Source organism: Pan troglodytes, chromosome 14 (assembly GCF_028858775.2).
Source record: "Pan troglodytes isolate AG18354 chromosome 14, NHGRI_mPanTro3-v2.0_pri, whole genome shotgun sequence".
Classification (NCBI taxonomy): Eukaryota; Metazoa; Chordata; class Mammalia; order Primates; family Hominidae; genus Pan; species Pan troglodytes.
In genome coordinates, this window is record NC_072412.2 from 117,212,063 (window position 1) to 117,230,941 (window position 18,879).

The following is an 18,879-nucleotide window of genomic DNA, read 5'->3' on the forward strand; positions in this document are numbered from 1 at the left end:
TACCTGGTGTGAGATGGTATCTCATTGTGGTTTTGATTTGCATTTCTCTGGTGACCAGTGATCATGAGCATTTTTTCATACAACTTTCTTTTACTATTAGTGAGGCATTTGAAGGCAAGCCAAAATTCACTATCCTTTGAAACAAAGAATTGATATAAATAATTAGAGAAGTAAAAGCTCTTTAAGTTTCTGTTGAGAGTAGTTTTATTTGACTACTAACGAGGGACCTGAGCTTACATTTGAAATCTGAGAGCCAGTCCGTGGTCTCTGACTGGGTGTCCTGGACCACTCACATTGATGACACTCAACAGAAAGAACAGAATCCACTTTTTACCTTTATATTCAGTGAGGAAGGCTACAGCCGTAAAGCAGAGCCATCTCCTAGAAGGGGTTAAGATGGGTGAGGAGGAGCTAGAGATGGGAGGAACTTGGGGACAGGCCAGGGGCTGGTGGTCCTTCCCACCACGTGCGCCCCCCTGCCCACCCACGTTGGAGTACAATGCTTGGTGCCGCCATCTGAACCCTGTGTGCAACCTGGGTGCCTCAGCTTGGTGAGGGACGGGCGGCAGGACTGCCCCGCTTGCCATCTCCTTCATCCTGCCACGGCTCTCATGTGCCCTACCCTCTAGATACTCTAAATGTTTGCAGGCCTCCATCAGGCTTGGCTCCCATGCACCCTGTGTTTGAACACGGTACATTTGGGCCTGCTGCTCCTCTGGCCTAAGTCTCCCCTCCATCCCATCCACCCTCCAGACCACGCCCTCCCAACCTGCAAACTCACTATCCCCAGCGAGTCTCCATTTCACCTTCCAACAACACTGAGCTCACGACTCACACTTAGGTCACTGTGTTGTGGCATCTGTCACCCTACACTCTCCCCTGTGAATTCTCTGAGGATAGGGACTGTCAGGAGTCCCTCAGGCCACCCCAGGTTCTATGATTCTCCAGGAGGACTCAGAGAACCCAGGGTTCCATCGCACTCACGACTGTGGCTTTTTACAGCAAAAGGATGCAGGGCACACTCAGCAAAGAGGGAAGGTGCGTGGGGGAGACAGGCACAGGCTTCCAGGTCCCCCTCCTAGTGTAGTCACATGGATGTGCTTTGTTTCCCCTGCAGTGAGTGTGACAGCACTGGAGGGGGTGTGACAGCACTGGAGTGAGTGTGACAGCACTGGAGGGAGTGTGACAGCACTAGAGGGGCTGTGACAGCACTGGAGGGGGTGTGACAGGACTGGAGGGGGTGTGACAGCACTGGAGGAGGTGTGACAGGACTGGAGGGGATGTGACAGGACTGGAGGGGATGTGACAGCACTGGAGGGGGTGTGACAGGACTGGAGGGGGTGTGACAGCACTGGAGTGACAGCACTGGAGGGAGTGTGACAACACTGGAGTGAGTGTGACAGCACTGGAGTGAGTGACAGCACTGGAGGGAGTGTGACAACACTGGAGGGGGTGTGACAGCCCTGGAGTGAGTGTGACAGCACTGGAGGGGGTGTGACAGCACTGGAGTGAGTGACAGCACTGGAGTGAGTGTGACAACACTGGAGGGGGTGTGACAGCACTGGAGTGAGTGACAGCACTGGAGTGAGTGTGACAACACTGGAGGGGGTGTGACAGCACTGGAGTGAGTGACAGCACTGGAGTGAGTGTGACAACACTGGAGGGGGTGTGACAGCACTGGAGTGAGTGACAGCACTGGAGTGAGTGTGACAACACTGGAGGGGGTGTGACAGCACTGGAGTGAGTGATAGCACTGGAGTGAGTGTGACAACACTGGAGGGAGTGTGACAACACTGGAGGGGGTGTGACAGCCCTGGAGTGAGTGTGACAGCACTGGAGTGGGTGACAGCACTGGAGGGAGTGTGACAACACTGGAGTGAGTGACAGCACTGGAGTGAGTGTGACAGCACTGGAGTGAGTGACAGCACTGGAGGGAGTGTGACAACACTGGAGGGGGTGTGACAGCACTGGAGTGAGTGTGACAGCACTGGAGGGGGTGTGACAGCACTGGAGGGGGTGTGACAGCAGTGGAGTGAATGACAGCACTGGAGGGGGTGTGACAGCACTGGAGGGAGTGTGACAGCACTGGAATGAGTGACAGCACTGGAGGGGGTGTGACAGCACTGGAGGGGGTTGACAGCATGTGAAGGGTTTTCCTGCAGTGAGTGACAGCACTGGACTGTGACAGTACTGCACTGTGACAGCACTGGAGGGGGCATGACAGCATTGAAGTGAGTGTGATATGAAGTGTCTTCCACCAGGGGAGCTCCTTAGAGGCTGCATGTCCAGGGTTTTTATTGGGGGCTTGTCACACAGGCACCGTCTGCTCAGCACACCCCAAGATTCCAGACTCCCAGAAGGAAAGCAGGTATTCCGCGTCAACCACACTGTTTGCACAAAGAGCCCCTCTTAGCAGAGAATGGTGGAAACCCTTCCAAAACCCAGGTCCCCAGATGCCAGCGCAGGGCCACCCTTGCGGGCCTTCCTGCGGGTTTCGGCTCCAGGCCTGCCGCATGACCTGCTCTCTGCACTGGCATCACACAGGTTTATTTATTAGCACCCAGGTGGAGCTGAGTGCATGTCACAGGACCATAACTATTGACTAAACAAGCGGGAGACGAAGTGTCATAGAAACCCAGGTCAGGGCCACCCTCTGGCCTGCCTGTGGGGAGCAGTGGTGATGAACCTTTAGGAAGCAGGAGCCAGGCTGTGGTGGCAGCGTGTGGAGGATGATGGCAGCGAGGGGCCATCTCTAAGGTGGAAGAAACGGGGCTTGCCCAGGGATGTAGGGCGGGAGAGGGCGTGGAGCTCCGTCGTGGGGGAGAATCTGTGGATGAGTGCCGTGGATGTGGCTGTGGTTGGGTGGACACCGGTTGAGAAAGGGGTTCTGGGGAACGCTTCAGGACCATGCAGACGGTCTTCCCCTTTTCGTATGAAGATGCTTTGGTGGAACGTGTCACTCGGCGAGCATGAGAGAATGTTCTCTAGTTCTCACACTGCAGGAGAGTGTGCTGGCAGGGCCACCATGTCCGCTTCCCTGTCTCCCTGGGTCACAGAACCCCAAATTCAAGCTGAGCTGTCCACGATAAAGGTTGCATTTCCCAGCCTCTGCAGCAGTGGCTGTCGACCACGTGCCTACTTTCTAGCTCATAAGATCAAACCTGAACAGCTCTGGAAAGGCATGAAATGTGCTCTTCTTCATCCCTCAGCTGTGCCTACCAGCCATTGGGAGCACCAGCGTGACAGATGCCATTACAGGTCGTGAGGCATCCCTTGAGGGAGCAGCCTGGTCTCTGATGCCCCAGGACCTCCCTGGCCCTCCTGCTCTGCACTCCTTCCTGGGAGGAGAAATAAACTCTTGTTGGGTTGAAGTCACTTGTCCCTCAGGGTTTTGCTGCTGTTACTTCCAGCTAAACCTACTCCCAGCTAATATTTACAACCAGAGCTGTTCCCATCACACCAAACTGGAAGAAATATGTCTGTGAAGGGAAAGCGTGACCCACACTGATGGGAGGGAGACCCCAGGCTCCCTGTGGAAGCAAGAAATGGAAAGAGAATTCAATTCTTAGTAGCTACAGGCCAAGCTCACCTTCAGTCCTCCCTAAAGCGAAAATTTTATATGTGCCTGTGTGTGTATCTGTTTGTGTCTGCACACATATGTAAACAGGTCAGTTCCTGTCCAAATAAAAAGGGAAAATATATGGATTGAGAGGGGATTATTTAAGAGCCCATTCTCTGCAGAATGTTGTTTATAGCGCAGTTCTGACCTACCTTAGACTGGACATTTTTAAAGATAACTGTGTTTGTGGGAAGATGGGCTTCTGCCCCCTCCTTTTCATTCAAAGAGAATGACTTTTTTTTTTTTTCTTTAAACACTGGAACTGTTGTCATGCTAATCAGGCAGGGAACATTTCCAATTCAATTTTACCTGGGCCTGGTCAGCTGAGTTCCCCTTTGTTGGCCGTCTCTGGGGACCTCCCTTGTCTTTTAAACTGTAATTTACTTGGAGCTGCCGTCAATTTCCTCTGCTCATTACATTTGTGGCGATGTCACAGATATGCAATCTGTGGATGCTCCCGGAACCGAAGGGGAATGGCCGCATGAACCCAGAATGAAGGCGGAGCAGGCTGGCCCTCCGCCGGCCCCCAGAATAAACCACCCTGGCCACATGCTCCACTGCCTGTCCAGAATCCCTGGCCTCAGGCTTGGTTTGCATTGAATCTGGGAATAGAAGTTTTTGCTTCACAGAGGTCTGTCAAGGGGCACTCGGCTCCTTATCAATTAGTGATTTCCAGGAGGTGGACTGGCCCTGGTGCTGGCCCCAGTCCCCTGTTCACTCTCATCCAGCCTGGGAGGAACGAGATTCAGCCATTTTAAGGGTTTTATGATTAATTTTGATTGCAGTCACCAGCGACTGTGTATGTAGGCTGACGGAGCAGGTGTCAGTGATGCCCCCATGGCGGGAAGCTGGGCCTCGAGCAGTTGTCTGGTAACATGAGGCCACTGGGAACAGTTCCTGGTGCAGGAGCTAGTGATGCTGCCATCACCCCAAACGCTGTCCTCCGAGTGGCCCCTGACGTGACCCTGCGGGAGGCGTCAGCTGTGTGCCCCTGAGGCCCTGCACCCTCCACATTCTGGGCTGGCTCTCCAGATTCCTCCAGGCACCAGGGTGGCTTCCTGCAGGGAGGGTGGTGCGTTTCCTTTCTTGTCACCAACAACCCTGAGCTCCCGCCCTCCTCTCCCTTCTGTTTTCCTCTTCGCTCTTTCTTCCACACGTGTGCTCTCCATTCTTTTTCCTTTCTCTCCTGCTCTTGCTCTCCAGTCCCTCCTAGAGTTATTGTTGACAAAAGCCTGGTCCCCGTTAGTGTTTAATGGTGAGAAGGGGTCAATGCACTTACAAGCAGCAGCTCCAAACTTCATATACCCTGAAAATATCCTGATATATGGCCCTGTTCTCAGGGGCAGGCATGTTGGCTTCAAATATTTCTGATGTGCTCCTGAAGATGCTCCTGTTACATTCTTCCCGGAGTCAAATAACAGAGTTGTCAATTTACCCATTCACTGCTGCCAGATACATGCAAATGGATGGGATCGATATTCCACGTTAACCGTGCACCTGGGGGGCTCACCCCATCAAAGAGGCTGTGATGGGTCAGCAGCAGGCTGAGCACAGCATGGACCTGGACCCACCCCGGGTCCCAGTTGACCCGCTTCCCTTGGCAGGAGGGCCCGGACATTCACATCTTGTCACAACCAGTGCTGATGGGTTTTCTCCCCACTTGAGTGCTTTTGGCATGGGATCATGAAGCCCCTAAGGTCAGGTATTTCATTCCTTCTTGTCCCTGGTGGCAAAGGACATGCAGACTGGGTGAGGTTGATGCTGTTTTCTTGGTCTGAGGACATCCTCTTAATAAGTACACCTGTGGATTTTTGCCTAAGGGTGCATTTTCTAAATGCTTACCTGCCCAGCTCAGTTGACACTCAGACGGCCCAGGTGGGTGAGCTGGTGACTTTGTCATTCACATGCTCATGGCTGCCTGTGGCTGAGTTTCCCTCCCTCCAACCTGGAGCTCTGAAGCTGAAGCATCTCTGCCTGGCAATTTCCTGTCTGGGCATCGTGTAGGAGGCGCTTCCTAGAACAGGGTGGGCAGAAGGGCTTGGAAACAGGAGTGGCTCGGTCAACCACGGACTAGAAAAAGCTGCATTTCCTGCAGTGGGGCTTGATATTGTGTAGGGGCTATGGGATGGTGGAGAGGGCGTGAGTCTGTGAGCAGAAGGCGGGGGACCTCCAGCTTTGCTCTCCACAGCTGTGTGAGCCTGCAGGGGCACTACCTTCTCTGGACCTCCGTTCTTTATGTGGAAAACGAATGTTGTGATATCAAATGAATAATGAATGTGAAGGCATGGGCACAGCTCCAAAAGCAATCCAGGGCTGGCCCTTCTTATGTAGAACACACAGGGCCCCGATATCACACCGCGTATTTAGTGTGTCGCATGTTAACTGGACTTCAGTATTACTTATTTTGCAAGGAAAATGTGCCCATGGCTTGGTCAAAATTCAGGCTGTGAGGCCTCCATCCAAGTTAAAAGACAGCCAAACACTCAGGGCTCCATCCAAGTCCCTCCTAATAACATAATGTAATAGATGGTAGGGAATTATGTTTATTTAATCGGTGTGTTGGTGGGGAGCAGTGCCATGTCACGACAGCTGCTTTTGAATCATCGATCTTCGCCGAGGACACCACACATTTGTTGCCAATCAGCAAGGTGTGGCCTACAAGCATCTTTCAAAATATTCAGAACATTTCAAACCAGCCAGAAAGGTGAGAAAATGGTCCCTTTGGGAATCCATTCCTAGCATGAATGCTTTCCTTCTGTGCACGCTCAGATGGACACCCCCAGAACAGATCCAGGCTCAGTATCAGCCTCTGCTGGTCCCTTCTTGCTGCCCACATTAGCAGAGCCCATCTGCGTCCCTGGCGCGGACTTGGCCACCCAGCGGGGGCGGTGTCCCATGACTCTGTACATCCATCGGGGACATGGCATGGTGTGCAGCCAGTGACAGAAAGGACAAGCTTAGAGGTCAGAAGGGGCGCTGAGGTCACAGCACGACTACAGGGGTGTGAGGGAGAAGGGGCAGGCGCGGCCTTGGGAGGGCTCGGGGGTGGCAGGCTGGGTCTGTTCCTGGCGGGTGTGGAATGGACTTCCTAGTGGAGAGACAACCTCCCGGGGGTCGGGAGTGAACGTGGTGTGTCCAGGAACACAAGTAAGTTCTGTGGTGGGGAAGAAACAGGGAGCTGTGTGAGTGATGGGCAGGGCCAGTGGGGTGGAGGGTGACTCTGTGGCAAAGTGGAGTGGGTGGGAGGAAGCCCAGCAGGAGTCGGCTGGAAGAGCCAGGAGGACCTGCAGTCAACTTTCAGGCATCCGAATCCTATTTCCAGGAAAATTGCTCCAGTGATGGTGACACATGGGGAGGGGCTCAGGGGAAGTGTCCAGAGCCGAGAACACAGGCCTGGAAGCCATCGCAGCAACTGACCAAGACGCAGGAGCAGGGCTTCATGCGGCTGGATGCAGGAGGTAAAGATAAGGGGCTGGGGGAGAGGGAGGAAGAGGAGGGGGAGAGAGAGAGAGGCAGAGAGAGTGAGGAAGAGAGAGGATAACAGCAGTGGCGAGGAGGCCCTGCCTCCCTCATGTCTCCCACATCTTGCGCTTCCGTGGCCCCAGTCAGCAGGTGGGGTGCTGCTGATCCTCCTTAGGTGGGACGCATTTGAAAGTCGCCCGGAGGAAGCCTGGGAGGATCAGGAAAGGACCCTTCCTTGTGTGGGAAACACCTTAGAAATGCGAATAGAGGATGAGGACACTGGCATAAGAAATTATGGGTGGCATGGCCCCCGGAAACGCACTCTGCTTACACAAAGTACAGGGGGGCTTGAATGACTGATGACCTGATGCATTCAAAAAGAGGAAGTTCATTTGGCAGAAACCACGCCTGGAACATTCTAGATTTGTGGCAGTGTGATTAATATGTTTGGGGATAGCCTTAACTATTCATGGCAGGCCAGGAGTGGTGGCTCACGCCTGTAATCCCAGCACTTTTGGAGGCCGAGGCAGGGGTTTGAGACTAGCCTGGGCAACATGGTGAAACCCCATCCCTACTAAAAATACAGAAATTAGCCGGGCGAGGTGACACACACCTGTAATCTCAGCTACTCAAGAGGCTGAGGCAGGAGAACCACTTGAACCCTGGGGACAGAGGTTGCAGTGAGCCGAGATCGCACCACTGCACTCCAGCCTGGGGGTGATAGAGTGAGACAATCTCAAAAAAATAAAAGTAAAAAAGAGTTCATGGCCAGTGAAAATGGAGTCATCTTTTAATAAGGCATTAATAACTTAACACCCTTAGCATGAAGTTAATGATTTATAAGTTATCAGGCCATGGCATTCAGGCTGATGTCTTTCTGTAAAGGGCTCCTCCTGGATTTCCATGTTTAACTCTTTGCCGATAGTTTAAAAGAAACTCTAGACTTTTCAGTGCAATAAGTCTAGATGTACCAGTGCAGGTGAGTGCACGTCTCATCGGAAAGTCACAATCTCTGCGTACAGCAGGTGCTGAGATGCTGGGGAGAGACATGCTCTCGTCCTGCCCACAAGACTGCGGCAACACCTGCCTTACGTGGAAACCTTTCTTTTTGCTCTGAAATTGCCAACAGCATTAAGTCACATCATCTCAGCCACACGCGTTTTGGGAAAGAAATCTGGAAACCGTGAAAGCAAATAGACTGTCGTATTTACAGGTTGTTTATCCTGGTATCACAGGCAGGCTTTCCCTTTTGTCACCATAAAAATGAAACTCATCATGGGGAGACAAACAAAGATTCCTCATTAGTCTGAGCTTTCATCTTCCTCCCTGGGAAAAGCCCTGCCTCTCTTTTATTACAGACACTCTTGGAGATGTCTGCAAAGGCTCTTTTAATTTGAAGGTGGTTCAAATGTTGATCATTTCAATGAACTACTATTAGTATACTATTCTAAAACAATGACTGTTCTATTATTTTGAATATATTTGATAAATGAATTATTTTTGAAGTTACATCTATGTTGGGTACTTGCAGAGATCAGATAATATATAACGGTAATGAAAAATAATGCAACAGGTTGAGTAAAGCAGCATTCACTGTTGGGCTGACTGACTTACTCTATCTTTTATATACTCACTTTGACAGTCCACTAGGGAGAATTAATTTCTGGCCTCAACACTGTCTCCAGAGCAAAATCTTGTTGTGCTGGGGTCACATAAATTTAAACTAGAGTTGAATGTAATTTAAAAGTCAGTGGTCTCAATCATTAACGGTGGCTCCCCGAATCGTTCCTGTAACCACACATCGTCTACTCAGATTTCTTCTTTTGTGAGTCTCACCAACCATGACAAATGTTGACTGGGACCTCTGTGGCCTCGGACACCCCATTTGCTCTGCCAGGGCTGTGACTGCTGGCTACAGAGCCAAGTCCTGCAGGTACAGAGACGCCTGTGCCCCCGCGGCTGCCACATCTTCTTCACCGGAAGACGCTGTACCTGTCTCCCAGGAAAAAATTGCAATAAAGACTGACTCTTCTATTTTAATAATATAATTAGTAATAATCCATTTAATAACCATGGATTAATTAAATTTTCTTCTCATTCCAAGAAAGTTCTGAAGAAGCTAGGTCATCACTCTAGGAGACGACTTCCTTCTCTTTGCCATGATAGTTAGGCAGAACGTTTGAAATCAGTCCTGTTTACGCCTGTCATTTTCTCATCCACGACTCAAAAAGGAACCCAGGACCCGAGAGAGAAGGTGTGTGCTCATACGCGCTTGACATCGGCTCCCCTCCTCTAGACGCCTCTCCTCTCCACCAGTGCTGCAACCTAGGAGAAAAGGCCTGGCAGCCCAACTCCATCGGCATTCTCTTTCAATCAGGAGTCTTGTGCACTGGGCATCTCTAGAGCTGGAGAACCACACACAGCCTTGTAATGGCTGACTTAAGCTCAGCAATCATTTTTGCTACCTCCTCCCGAGTGTGTCTACCTGCCCAGGCACACAGTGAAAAACCCAAGGCAGTGGGCTCCATGGCCTTGGTCAAGGTCACTCAGTAAGTCCCCTTGGACCTTTGGATGCCCTGACTCCCTGCCGCACACTGAGACAGCCCTTCACAGCCCATCCCATGCACCCACAGGGGAGGTGATGGAGACAACAGAGAGCTGAAGAAGGCCGGATCCGATACTTGGCTGTTGCATTGCGATGCCTCCATCGACACGTGATGACGCGCAGCGGCGACACAGCCTCACAGCGGAAATGTCACAATGGAGGGGAGGTTGTTGAGGGGCTGGGGCTCCCTGGGAATCTGTTCAGAGAGGGGTGTGGTAATTTTGTGGGCCTTTTAAAATCTTGTTTTGGAAAGCTAGCTTCATGGGGATTTATTTCCCCAGCTAAAACATTAAGTCCCTGGAGTCAACATTTCATTTGTAGGGTTGCTAATTTTACAACCTTCTTTGGATGCTGTTGAAGTATCACCTGTTGGCCCTGGCACATGGCTTTGCGTGGGAGTTCAGCTGGTAGCATTCCTTCTTTTCTACACGAGGAAAAGCAAGAATGATCTTTATCATGACTATAGGTTTCACTATTCCTCATCTAAGCAGAGGCGGATGTGACATTCCAGATGGGTGCTAATTTGAACATCAGGAACATGGGTTTCACAGAGAAGAATTCCTGGTGGCATCTGAGGAGCTCTCAAATTCCTCTGCCCTTTTCAAAAATCCCCTCAAAGGACTGTCACCGTAGCTTGTGTGTCACCAAAACAAACTAACTCCTTTAGATTGAGGTTCATAACTCTGTGTGATTTGGGCAAAAAGGCTAATAACAGATCCTTAGATTGAGGTTCATAACTCTGTGTGATTTGGGCAAAAAGGCTAATAACAGATCCTTTAAAGAGGGCAGCAGCGCCTGACGGTAAAGACCTTTGTTAGGGTGACTGGTCCGAGGCTGCAGGTGTCATTGAGGTGTCTCTGATAACTTTTAGATGAAGCTATGACCCTGGGCCACACCGTGTGGATTGTTGGTGACTTGTCACATTGATAACACTGTCTTTATATTATGTATAGTCTTTACTTCTACCTACCATTTATGCCAGGTCATGTAACAGCCAATGATTGAGGTTTTTCCTTATACAACTTTTTGTTTTCCCTGGAGTTAATAATTGTTTCATTCAATTTGCTTAAGTTCCTGCATATTTTTTACAAATTCATCCTTAAATTCTTGGAATTTAAATACAAAATATTAGATCAACTCGCCCTCTCATCCCTTCTCGGCGATGCCACCGCGTCCTCCTGGGCTGATGCTGCCTCTTCTGGACCGGCCCTGTCACTGTGGACACCCCTTCCCGGAGCATCCCGGGATGGCTGAGCCACTCGATGCCCTCGACCTCATTTCCTTGATCTACCTTTGTTCGGGCGATGGGACTGAGGCTGTAGTTGTCACTGGAAGCGTGTCTGGTAACTTTTAGATAAAACCAAGCAGACCCCGTCTCGCCCACTCATAGTTTTGCCTGCCTTTTGGTGAATTAGAGACTTCACTAACTTTCTGAAGAAGGCGTGTGTGGAAAATGGCAATTTAAATCATGATCTTACTTCCTACTTTCATGCTGAATTGGGGGGTTTGGCTGGGGATAGACAGTTAAATCAGGAATAGTTCCCCTCAGGTTTTGAAGGTGTGGTCCTCATTGTTGAGGCTCCAGGGTGGGGCGATGTCATGCCATTGTGACTCCTGGTCCTTTGTGATGGACTCTTCCTCTCCCCACTTCCCTTGGAAGCTTTTGAAAAGGGTTTTCTTTTGCTCTCAGTACCTAGAAGCTGTAAAACTCTGGTCTTTCTTATTTCTATTATTTATATGTGGGTGAACCTTTGCAGCCTAGGCACTCACATTCTTCAGTCTGGAAAATCTTCCTGAATTCTTCTATAAATTCCTCATCGACATTTTCTTTATTCCTTCTCTCCGAAACTTGTACTAATCAAATAGTATCTCTCTTGTATAGATCATTTAATTTTTAAAATTTTGTCTCTGTTTTGCATCTTGTTGACTTCTGCTCTAATTTCTGTATAATAGGATAATAATTTTTCTATTAAAATTTTAATTTCAGTCATATATTTTTAATTTCAGTTATTTATTTCTAAGAACTCATTTTTTTCCTTTTTTAAAAATTATACTTTAAGTTCTAGGGTACATGTGCACAACGTGCAGGTTTGTTACATATGTATACATGTGCCATGTTGGTGTGCTGCACCCGTTAACTCGTCATTTACATTAGGTATATCTCCTAATGCTTTCCCTCCCCACGCCCCCCACCCCATCCCCAGAGTGTGATGTTCCCATCCTGTGTCCAAGTGTTCTCATTGTTCAATTCCCACCTATGAGTGAGAACATGCGGTGTTTTGTTTTCTGTCCTTGTGATAGTTTGCTGAGAATGGCGGTTTCCAGCTTCATCCACGTCCCTACAAAGGACATGAACTCATCCTTTTTTATGGCTGCATAGTATTCCATGGTGTATATGTGCCACATTTTCTTAATCCAGTCTACCATTGTTGGACATTTGAGTTGGTTCCAAGTCTTTGCTATTGTGAATAGTGCCGCAGTGAACATACGTGTGCATGTGTCTTTATAGCAGCATGATTTATAATCCTTTGGGTATATACCCAGTAATGGGATTGCTGGGTCAAATGGTATTTCTAGTTCTAGATCCTTGAGGAATTGCCACACTGTCTTCCACAATGGTTGAACTAGTTTACAGTCCCACCAACAGTGTAAAAGTATTCCTATTTCTCCACATCCTCTCCAGCACCTATTGTTTCCTGACTTTTTAATGATCGCCATTCTAACTGGTGTGAGATGGTATCTCATTGTGGTTTTGATTTGCATTTCTCTGATGGCCAGTGATGATGAGCATTTTTTCATGTGTCTGTTGGCTGCATAAATGTCCTCTTTTGAGAATTGTCTGTTCATATCCTTTGCCCACTTTTTGATGAGGTTGTTTTTTTCTTGTAAATTTGTTTGACTTCTTTGTAGATTCTGGATATTAGCCCTTTGTCGGATGAGTAGATTCCAAACATTTTTTCCCATTCTGTAGGTTGCCTGTTCACTCTGATGGTAGTTTCTTTTGCTGTGCAGAAGCTCTTTAGTTTAATTAGATCTCATTTGTCTATTTTGACTTTTGTTGCCATTGCTTTTGGTGTTTTAGTCATGAAGTCCTTGCCCATTTTTTTTTTAATGTAACTTTTGGGTATTCTTGTTACCAAGGTGCAGCATCTTCTCTTTTCTCTCTCTGACGTTATTAATGTTTCATTATTTTAAAATTTGCTTACATTTTTTCTGATCTCTGCCTAGGTTTCTTTCTGCTGTTTATTCTTTTTGTTTGTTTGTTTGTTTTGGCCTCTTTCTTACTAGCAATGTTCCCTTAAATTCCTGGTGCCTTTTGACTGCCAGGCATGTTTAAGGGTGAGAGGCACCAAATGGCAGTGCTGGGGGGCTCCAAAAGCTCATGAGAACTGACTGCTGGGTTTCCAGGACTTTTATGAGCCCCTCGTTGTACACAGTTATTATTAAAATTTTCTAAATGCACACTTAACTGATATGAAACACAAAGGCAACACATTCTTAAAACTTATGCTAGTGTGTGTGCTACACCTTACCACTGTTCGTGCTCCTGGGGTGATTAGATGTGTTATGTGGCACCTCTGCTGCATGCATAACGGCATGCTCTTGCACTCTTCCCCTCCCCTCCCCTCCCCTGCCCTCCCCTTCCCTCTCCTTTCCTCTCCTTGGCATTTAAGAATGTCACAATGCTGGCTTGAAATCAACCACTCTGGGAGTATTTGCACCCTGGAAATTGTCACACACTGTCCCATAGGGCTCTCTTGATCCTCTGTCCCCCATTGCAGAAACATTTACTAGAATGAAGCCTCGGTAACCCTCTTCTTTCAATGAGAACTGGCACTCACTTATCAATAAGAATCATTTCAAGTTGTTTTCTGAATGTAGAAATGGATTTGCATGGATCAATCCCATGACCTCAGCCTCAGCCGCTGTTCCAGAACCCGAAAAGAGACACTCCCTCTTCATCAAACTTTCTCACCAAGAAGGCAGCAATTCTCTCCCTCACTGAAACTCACTTTCCTCCAGTGTTAGGTCTAAACAAAGGCCAAACTGTGGGCTAATGGTCCTTCTGCATTTCACAAAATGATTGTATAAAACTATTCATGTTACAATTTTGAAATGACTACTTATCAAAGAAGAAGGCTATTTCAATTGAGCTTTGACTTCTCAGGGGAAATGTTGGGTTTTAGTTCTTCGGTGTGCACAAGAAACTATAGTTTCTGTAGACTGTCTTTTAATTTCTTCTATTGTTTTATTTGGAAATATTTATAATAGTAGTTGACAGCATACCCTGTAAAAAAGTGTTTAATATTTGTTATACAAGGAACTATAGCTATATATACCCACTGCAAGATGACATTTTAAAGCATTCAGATGGAATCTATAGTTAAGACACAAGACTTTTTTTATTATATTTTGATTTTCTTAAAAAGTTAAAAATTAAATCATATACATATATCAACTATAACAAAACTATATTTTCTACGCTCAATATTTTAGTCTGAGAATTATGACATTGTGAATAGGAAAAAATATAAACAGCCAGAATAAGACAATCATGAAGAAATGAGATAATAGTCTTCAGATGAAACAATTAAATATGAATTATGACATAATTATAGACCCCCCGATGGGTAAAGAAGAAAGCTACTGATGATATAATAGTGTTGTCTGAAATGTCGACTGCTGTTTAGGCTAAAAATATATTTATTCCATTGCAAATTCTTCTATTTTGTTGTTTTTAAACTTTCTCAAAATGTTCCTTTAGACTGGAGATTCTATGCTTCAATTAGGTCAAAAGTAATAATATTGAAAAAAGTTTAATCGAAGTTCCAGTGGATTTTTACACCAGAAGGCATTCCCTTCAGTGCCCTGCTTCTAGACATGGAGACAAAGAATTCCTTACATGTTAGTTAATTTGACTATCATATCAAAATATCAACAGAATAAACTTCCAAATCCTCAGTAATGCATTTTTAAGCGGTAGGTATAAAAATTATTTCAAAATTGAAAAAATTGAGTAGGCTGTATCAACCTGTACAGGACTAGCACAACTATTTAGGTTTTAACTTTTTGTGTTTTTTTAAATTCCCATTCATTCAGTAGTAAATACCATTACTATACTAGTCTGTTCTCACATTGTTGTAAAGAACTACCTGAAACTGGGTAATTTTTAAAGAAAAGAGGTTTAATTGACTCATAGTTCCATAGATGAACAGGAAGCATGGCTGGGGAGGCCTCAGAAAACTTACAATCATGGCAGAAGGCAAAGGGGAAGCAGGTGCATATTCCACATGGCCAGAGCAGGAGGAAGAGAGTGAAGGGGGAAGTGCTACACACTGTGAAACAACCAGATCTCGTGAGAACTCACTATCACCAGAACAGGAAGGGGAAACCTACCTCCATGATCCAATCACCTCTCACCAGGTCCCTCCTCTAACATTGGGGATTATAATTCGAGATGAGATTTGAGTGTTGACACAAATCCAAACCATATCAATTACCCAGGCAATGAAATCCCAAATTTAGATGGAAAGCTTAGTTTCTGAAATTATGTAGCTGGAAGCTGAGGGAAGAATCTGGAATGCATGCACATAAACATATACACATACATATATTAACATATATATACAATGTATATATACAGAGATAAACATTAGCAGAGATAAACATACGGAAGTATGCATATACACAAACATGCATAGAAGCACACCCACAGTCATATAGAGACTGCAGAGCAGTCAACTCGGTGCGCCTCGTAGCTGTGCCACCACACATGTTTTGTTACAGCAACTTTGGCCTCCAACACACAACAACACAATTAGTTTTGCACCCTCACAAGGCAATGCTTTGATTAAAATCTGGCATATCATATTATTATAAGGTATTATCTGCATAGATGTTGCTGCTAGAATTCTTGTGAATGGTCCTGTTAATAAATATGCCTAACAACTGTGCCCTTTGTTAACTTCAAAAGATGAAGGGTAAAAATGTATACAACGGCTGATTCTGGGTCTTTCACTTGTAAACGTACATGATCCCTTTTTAAAATAAAACTTATTTTCTTATATTAAATGTAATTCTGGTTATGTTACAAATGAAGTATAGCTTGTCAGGAGCACTCCTCGGTGATGGTGGACACAGCTGCAGCATCCAGCTAGAGTAAAGGTCTGTTTCTCTTTCTGTGATTGTCACTCTGCAGTGCTGAGATCCTCACTTTGGTGTCCTGGTTTCTTCTTAGAGCGTTATGGAGTGAGCGCATTCCAGGAGATGTCTTCCCATGTCACTAAAGCTCTCGGTCAACCATGTTTCAGTGACTGGAGAACTTTCTGGATGTCATTGCAGTGGAATTCCCTTATCCCAGCTTTATGACTGGGCACTCGCTTAACGTGGTTTGTGGTACTATAATCATCTTACAGCGAACCTCTTTGAATCAAGGATTATTTTCTAAGAGTGGATCTTCAGAAGTGAAGCTGCTGTGACAGGAGATATGAGCACGTTCAAGACTCCTAATACTTTACCAAGTTGCTTTCCTGAACAGCGAAGTCTGGGGGGTGCCTCGGTTGGCCCTGTGTGCGTGTGCTCTTCCTGCACTTGTGGGACTCCAGCTGCCTCAGCCCCAGCGTTCGCATGCAAGGGCCGGCCTCGATTTCTCCTGACCCAGGTTTGTTTGTGGGTGAGGTGTCAGGAGGGCACTTTCCTATGTTAGGGTGATAGTACCTCTTTCAAGCCCCCAGAGAGCTAGGTGCGATTTTTCTCAGCCTGCTGCCCTCTGTGCCCAGCGAAAGCTGGGGCTCCCCTGGGTGCTTACTTTCTTGTGTCATGTCTGGTTTTCAACTCATGCTCCTACTATATTTGTTCAGTTTTTGGACTTTTTTCCCTATTGATATGGTTTGGCTCAGCGTCCTCACCCAAATCTCAACTGGAATTGTAATCCCCAATGTTGGAGGAGGGGCTTGGTGGGAGCTGACTGGCTCATGAGGGCAGATTTCCTCCTTGCTATTCTTGTGATAGTAGACCGTATCAGCCTGTACAGGACTAGTGCAGGTTCTCCTGTACGGGACTAGTGCAGGTTCTCCTGTACGGGACTAGTGCAGGTTCTCCTGTAAGGGACTAGTGCAGCTTCTCCTGTACAGGACTAGTGCAGCTTCTCCTGTACGGGACTAGTGCAGGTTCTCCTGTAAGGGACTAGTGCAGGTTCTCCTGTAAGGGACTAGTGCAGGTTCTCCCGTACGGGACTAGTGCAGCTTCTCCCGTACGGGACTAGTGCAGCTTCTCCCGTACGAGACTAGTGCAGGTTCTCCTGTACGGGACTAGTGCAGGTTCTCCTGTACGGGACTAGTGCAGGTTCTCCTGTACGGGACTAGTGCAGGTTCTCCTGTACGGGACTAGTGCAGCTTCTCCTGTACGGGACTAGTGCAGATTCTCCTGTGCGGGACTAGTGCAGGTTCTCCTGTGAGGGACTAGTGCAGGTTCTCCTGTACTAGTGAGTGAGTTCTCCGGAGATCTGCTTGTTTACAAGTGTGTGGCACCTCCCCCTTTGCTCTCTTCCTCCTGCTCTGGCCATGTAAGATGCAGCTGCTTCCCCTTCACCTTCTACCATGATTGTAAATTTCCTGAGGCCTCTCAGCCATGCTTCCTGTACAGGCTGTGGAACTGTGAGTCAATTAAACCTCTTTTCATTATAAATTGCCCAGTCTCAGGTAGTTCTTCATAGCAATGTGAAAACGGGTGAATACACCTATCATTCAGCCTTTATTCCATCGCAAATTGACCCAGCTATGAAACTCAAGCCCCCCTTTGACTTCCTAAAAACAAACAAACAAAACAAAACACACCCAGTCATCCCCTCTTAGTAAGAGCAGACCAGACCGGAGGTCTCAAGTGGCTCTGGGGCTGGCTGAGCGGGACCTACCCTGAAGCCAGGTACTGCTCCTGGGAGAGCTCAGGGTGGCCCTCAGCTCCCACACGTTCTCATCTCAGTCCTGCTTCCCTGGAAGCCTCTCCTCCTGGGGCCCTCCATAGACTCTGATTTCCTCTCACTCCTATTCCACAGGGCTTTAGCATGTTCTGCTTTGGTTTCATTGTTTCATAAAATAAATAGTAGGCCTTGGGGGAGGGTTTTTTAAGCAAGCTGTAAGTAGATGCTGGGGCAGAGTGTGGTGTGGGGAGTATGGTTGGGGAACCAAGGCTGCTGAAGGAATGGAGGCTCTAGCTCTCCTGCCCTGGGCTTGGAAGTGAGCATAACACTTTGTCAAGGACCAGGCAACCCGGCGAAGGCAGAGGGAGGATTCACAAAAGCATCGAGATTGAGTGCCATGGGGTCTCAGGACTGTGGTCCTGTCTACACTGGACGATGGGACTCTGGGCCTCCAGAAGGCGGTGACTGCAGTCCTGTCTACACTGGATGATGGGACTCTGGGCCTCTGGAAGGCTGTGACTTCAATCCTGTCTACACTGGATGATGGGACTTTGGGCTTCCGGAGGGCTGTGTCTGTGGTCCTGTCTACACTGGACCATGGGACTCTGGGCCTCTGGAAGGCAGTGTTGGGTCCTGGTTGTGATGCGTGGGCTGAGCAGATCCCATTGCCTTGCGGTGTCTCTGCATTTTGTGTGACATTAGCTGAGGTGTTCAGTGGGGTTAGGATGCAGGGGATAGCACACTCCACAGGAGCACCGCTCATAATGGTTTATGATGATGGAGCTGGCTGCTTTTTATGTAATTACAGTCCTCACTTATTCATTATTTTTGACTTAGCTAGATCTATACTTCAAATAGATGTGGGACATAATATGTGAATATTGTGTATGTATAATGTGTGCGTGTGTATCCACCCACATTCAATACCTACGCAGATAATACCTTATAATAATGTGGTATACCAGATTTTAATCAAAGCATCCCTTTGTCAGGGTGCAAAACTAATTGTATTGTTGTGTGTTGGAGGTCAAAGTTGCTATAATAAAACATCCATCTTGGAGCTTTTTAGAGGAACCTGTTTAAAAAGGTTAAAGTGGGTAATTATCACACCCTAATTTACAACTACTTGGCAATAAGAGTTGCTTTTCAATGAACCATTCATTCATGATTCGCTGCTCCACACTGCAGGGTTCTTCTTGACTAGGTTAGAAAATGTAATTAATAAATGATAGGATTATTTATGGTTCACGGTGCCAGATTGGGAAATACAATGAT

At 47.3% G+C, this 18,879-nt stretch overlaps 1 long non-coding RNA gene across 1 annotated transcript in view; it reads left to right on the plus strand.

The window, feature by feature from the left end:
- The first annotated feature begins 2,212 nt into the window (after positions 1-2,212).
- The window catches only part of LOC134808165 (uncharacterized), a 52,634-nt gene continuing 35,967 nt past the window's right edge, over positions 2,213-18,879 (plus strand). The window contains exon 1 of the long non-coding RNA XR_010150576.1: positions 2,213-2,368. This is a non-coding gene — a long non-coding RNA (uncharacterized LOC134808165). The remainder of the gene's footprint in view (positions 2,369-18,879) is intronic.